Raw genomic sequence first — 6,062 nt, 5'->3', positions numbered from 1 at the left:
CAGTTGTTTCTTTTAAAAATATTTTCTTTAAAGTTGTTTTGCTCGTATGATTTCTCATAAAGCAAGTCACAATTTGTATTTAGTAGGGTCTTCATAAGCTGTCAAATGTCAGGTTGAAAGCATTTAAATGCATTCTTCTCTGTCCGCTTAATACCATGTCATGTATAATATATATATATATATATATGTGTATGTATATGTATATATATATATAATATTTATACACACACCAGTGGCGGATCCAGGATTTCGCCGAAGGGGGGGCCCAGATGGGAAATGCCTAATCGTCGTCCTGGGAGAGGGGTCTAAGGGGATTGGGTGCCCCCCTCCCCATTGGGAAAATTTCACAAAATATGGAGGTCCTCGGTGCAATCTGGTGCTACTTTTCGTGAAAGTTTGGAGTAAAATTTATTTCCAATAAATCATGTATTCATGGTTTGCCGGGCATATATTTGCAATTTCGAGCAATGAGCTGGGATTTACGTCTTTGGGGAGTAGGTGGTGATGCAAACTACTTTTTACCAGGCTACTCCAGGCCATTTCATCTTGGATGCCCCCTTCCAGATGGAGACTATTGATGCAGTCACAGTGCCCCTCTCACGTTCACTTTATCAGAATGATGGTGTACTCTTTTTGCAAATTTATTTACAAAAAATTACACGCACAGTGGCGTAGCTAGGATTTTTTGAGTGGGGGGGCATGGGGGGGCTGTTCTTTCTTGTGGGGGGGGCGGAGTTTACTATCTAAGCGGAGCGCCACCTTGGTTGGCGCGGAGCGTACAGAGAAAATTTGAGATTTCAGCACCCCCCAGATCGCAGGAGATGGCACCTGTGAGGCAAAATAGCAACCAAAAAGATGTGCAACTTTGGTGACAGAAATGCAAAAAAAGTTTTTTCTCTTTCATGCTGACTGGCCTTGCCAACTCAGCCAGACTTTTAACTTGAGGGAAGTTGGCATCATTTGTCGTTTCAAGCTGTCAAGACCTTTCTCCCAACTCAAACTCCTGTGGGCTACCGGTAGATTTGCAGGATATGCCCACATGTGGACTTAAATAGCATTAGAGGAAGGGGGTGGAAGACTAACACGCATCGATGTTTCGGTAATGGTCCACATTGATGGCTCGGTGCTTATTAGGCCATTTATTGGGTTTCTTGAGGCAGCTGTCATCAGAATCTGGCTTTTTGTGCCAATCGATGACCGATAACATGTATTGGTATGTAAATCTCTTCTTCATATATCTAGCAACACTCTAAAAACAAATGAGTAGATTTCATTCCATTGGAGTGATCACTCGGCGCACTTCAAATTAAGAGTGAAATTTAACTCTATTGGAGTTAACCCTCACTCCTAATATGAGTGAATATAACTCTATTAGGAGTTAAGATTTACTCCAATGGAGTGGAAATTCACTCTTATACCGGAATGTGCTCAGTGATCACTCCCATGGAGTGAAATTCACCTATGTTTTTATCAGTACAGTACAGTGCATATCATAGACGTACGTACGTACGTACTACGTACGTTCGTATATCAGACGCACTCGATACCCACGATACGATACGGTCCTGGAGAAACTATTTCCACTCATCATTTTTTAAGGCGATACAGTAGTGAGTATGAAAAGGCACAGCCGCATGTTTGCAGGAAATTCAGAATTCCCAATATTTTATATCTCTACCAGTAGTGAAAATCATGTTTCGACAGTTTCGTGGACATAAAAAGTTGTTTTGTGGAATATTCAATGACATATCAGGGGCGGCTGCAGGATTTGTGACAGGGGGGGGTCTGACTGGTCCAGCTGCGCCTGAATGTAAGACTATCTAAGCGGAGCGCCATCATCGGTTGGCGCGGAGCGTACAAGAAAATTTTTGGCTTTACAAACCCCCCAGATGGCCGGAAACGGCACTTCCCGAGTATTCTAAGCAGCATGTACCTAGCCTGAAAATATGGATCTCATGTCTGCAATTTCAGGCCCCCCGTAGCTACGCCACTGATCACGCATGGGGCACTTTCCCTCGAACGCGGTAAAAAAAAAAAAAAAAAAAAAAAAATCAGGATTTTCAAAAAGGGGGGGCCCGGGCCCCCCGGGCCCCCCCCCTGGATCCGCCCCTGCACACACTTATTATAAGAACATTAATAACTATTTCATTTTTTGTCCCTTTGGTCTCTCTACTACAACACCCAGCAGTTAATGGAGACATTATGTACAATAGGAAAGCAATGTGTGTGAAGGGAAGTTGTTGTACCATCAACAATACATTAGGAATCATATATGCTTCAATCTTATTGCTCAAAAAATGTATGTTTCATTTGCATAGCATGTATGCTAAATGTGACATTATTTGGTAAGCAATACCATTCAAGAGGCTAATTGCACATGTCCCTTTTGTGTTCAATACCTATTTAAATACCACGATCAGTGAAATCCAGCATCCATAACTATAAAGAGGCGTATTTGTCTATTCAGAGCACAAACTTGTTAGTTTCCTTTTGTTTTGACTTCTGTAATTGGGATTTCAGTGATCAAAAAGGCTTTCTTATTTAACTGACATTTATAAACCATCCTCTCTTCCACTTGTTACTTTTTTTAGTCATTATTTTGAAGTAGTATTGGCTTGACATATGAAGGCTTTAAAATAACACTAGCGACCCCAGAACTGTTTGAATATTCTAAACCGGCAGTAATGTATAGAAGACATCTGAACCCAACTTTATTATTTTGACAGTTATGGGCTCCAGTTAGACAGGTTGTAATTAACCTTTGAGAAGACCTTTATATTCTCACTGTTGTTATTGCAAGAGAAATTGACAAATCCATGTGTGATATCTTCAAAAGATGCTTTGTTGTCCTTCAGGATAGAGTCCATTTAAAGCAATCTTGTAGAATGAAGTGGTATATGTTTATTAGTGTTATCTCTATTGGCAGGACACACAAAGGTTTCCACATGGTTGTACCATGTTTGTTGTAGGTACAGTGACTTGGTACAACTCTATACATGTTACCTTGTTCTTTTGAATAAATTATGCAAATAGTAATGTTCACTGGTAGGTAAGTCAGCTTTTGTGTGAACATTTTGACAAGGCAGCTGAATCCTCTGTAAAGGTAACACTTCTAGACTCACGGAAAACAGTACACCTAGTGTTGAATATTGGTTTTATCAAGCACAATCTTAATACATTTATATTCAATGCTTTACAGACAATAAAATATAAACGTTTTAAATATGAAATTTTATTAACTGTCCGTGAGACAAATACTGAAAAAGGTATAAAATAATAAGGCAATGTGAAGTGAAGGCAGGTCAATATATCTTTATAGTGTTATCATATTGTGCAATGTTATCTGACTATAACACAAGACTTGTGTCACTACAACAGGTAGAACTGTGATATCTAAAAAGATACTTTTGTTAGTTGCAATAGTCATGTATATAGTTTATACACTTTTGCTGGGGCATATGGCCCTGTATTGTATAACTGTAATGAGGTGGTGGGTAGTGAGGTGGTGGGTAGTGAGGTGGTGGGTAGTGGGACACACTCTTTCGTCTTTATTGTCTCTTCCTTTGGGCTATCATTTGAAGAAATGAAAATATATTTCCAATGAGGTTTTTTTTTTTTTTGTTATATGAGATTCTTAAGAGTTTATATTTTGCGGCGGATTGCTGACAGTAGTTTATATTTTCTGGTGTTGTATTAAATTGCATTTTAAATTATCCACAGATATGGCTTGTCATAGTGTTTTTTATTTTCTTTAGTTGCGAACAATTCATGCAGTATGGGAAATTCCTCCACCTACCCCTTTCCATTCATTCCAATACAACACAGGTAAAAGTTCGTACCTAAGTGCTGCATAACTGGTTTGTGTTTTTTTTAACGGTATATTGCGTATTCATTATCAATAATAATAATGCGGATGTGTTATCCTCTCACTGCCCAGGATGGCTCCCATACCCCCCCCCCCTTCTCTCTAACTTATTACCTTATGACATACCATCCACGAGTTATGGCGTTGAGGTTACACTGAAAGTACTCGCAGATTGGCCGACACTGTATAACTTGCCTAACACCAAGATGTAGGTATAGGTCCTACGTATGAGGTCGTACAAATATATGGAATATAGATTGAACATTGGCATAAGGCTCGTAAACGCATTAGTGGTCAATATTAAACTTGGAACCAGATATGTATCACCCTCAATTGAATTAGGATCTCTGGAGTTAGTTAAACCAGAATAGTTACTCGCTTTTTGTGTTTTTGTTACAGTCCTCTAACTTAAGTGTGAGGATCCGCAAAAACTCTAGTTTACCCACAACAGAGCCCGGGGCACGAAAACCAAACAATTTCGATCCACTTTTAACCCCAGTCCTCTTACATCCAGACTAACCATTTATCCAGTGGCGGAGCTAGGGGTATTGGTCAGGAGGGGCGAGAATGGTCTGTAGGGGCGCTTTCGACACTATCTAAGAGGAGCGCCACCACTGGTTGGCGCGTAGCGTACAGACAATTTTTGAGTAAAAATACTTCCTAGATCGCCGGAAATGACCCTCTCCGGGCCTGGCTAATTTGCAGATTAACGAAGAATAAATGACAAATGTCAATAAATAGATGAGAGCGCAATAAAAAAGTCAATAATCTAGAATAAGTAAAAAGTGGTAAAGAGCTGAAAGGGCGCCAGCAGTCCATTTGAGTCCGTCAGGGGGGGGGGTATCCGCCCGCCCCCTCACTGTATGGACGCTCCGCCACTGATCAATCATAACAGCGACAGTCCAGTCGATTTACCATTCAAATTTTCGTCGAGTTCTATCTTCCTTTACTATAATGAGGTTCACAGGGAAAGACAAGGGGATGTATATGTATACTTCACACTGCTCTGTCCTGTTACTTCGGGGAGCTGTTTACGGAGTTCATTTCAACTATCTCGGACAGACACACTCACATCATAACTAATGAAAATTCTCTTACCTTTAAAGACCTTCCCTTACAACGTCGAAGGAGCAATATTTAGAATGTTGTACGTGTCAGCAAATAAACCAAAGCGGCAAAGGATAGGACGCGGTTTCCGGTTATTTTAGCGTGGGGTCCGCTGCGGGACCAATGAGCTCTTTCAAGTGTAACATCACCTTCTAATCCCATGAGAGTGTTCAAAATGTCATTTTGAAGAAATGCCTTCACTGCCTTCCGGGAGACCTTAAGAAAAATAAGTCAAATCTTTCATCTTACTATGGGTTACCTTCTCCATCTCAATAACGTTTCACCGCAGGTCTCCAAAATCATCCTTTTTCACTTTTGTTTTAAATGGCTTCCTTAACAGTCTCTACTTCATGCTCCATAAATTCCACATTTTTATCCATATCAACAGCTACAGCCCTCAGATTTAATTTCGACCTCAATTACTGCTAATTGTGTAGGAACAGATTGTAACACTCCCAGCTGACTTGCCTACAATGTGTGTTGTATATACGTTCTCCAAGTATGTTCTGTTGCGTAGCCATATTTCCTCTCTTGTTGCAAAAGGCGTAGGCATCTTGTCAAAACTTGAACACACCCTTCCTAGAAACGTTTTAAGGTCTCTCTTTATCAAACACTATAGTACTACCATATTTGACTTATTGTTGTATCATTTGGTCTGGAACAAGTAATCATTTATTGAACAAGCTAACTATTTTACAGAAAAGAGCGATCAGAAATATTACTCTCTCTCACCAAAGGGATCACACAAAAACGTGTTATTAAATCTTTGAATTTACTGAATCTTACTGATCTGGTCAGTCTCAATGTCCTTAGTTCTGTTTATCGTTCATTACATGAAATGCTACCAGATACTCTTAATGCCTTCTTTACACAAAACTCAAACATCCACGCTCACAATACTAGGCAAGCTGATTACCTCCACCCAAGACAATGTCACAACAATTTCTTTAAAAATAGGTTACATCATCGGGCCATCGCACTTTGGAATCCCCTACTTTTCACTTTAGAGGAGATGCCTTCTTTAGTTGCTTTTAGAAAAAAACTTACAAAAGCACTTCATTAACATGTACTAGAACTGCGAAATGAAACT

This window comes from Apostichopus japonicus, chromosome 20 (assembly GCF_037975245.1).
Source record: "Apostichopus japonicus isolate 1M-3 chromosome 20, ASM3797524v1, whole genome shotgun sequence".
Taxonomy (NCBI): Eukaryota; Metazoa; Echinodermata; class Holothuroidea; order Aspidochirotida; family Stichopodidae; genus Apostichopus; species Apostichopus japonicus.
The sequence above is the reverse complement of the archived record's forward strand: the minus strand, read 5'-3'. Positions refer to the sequence as shown.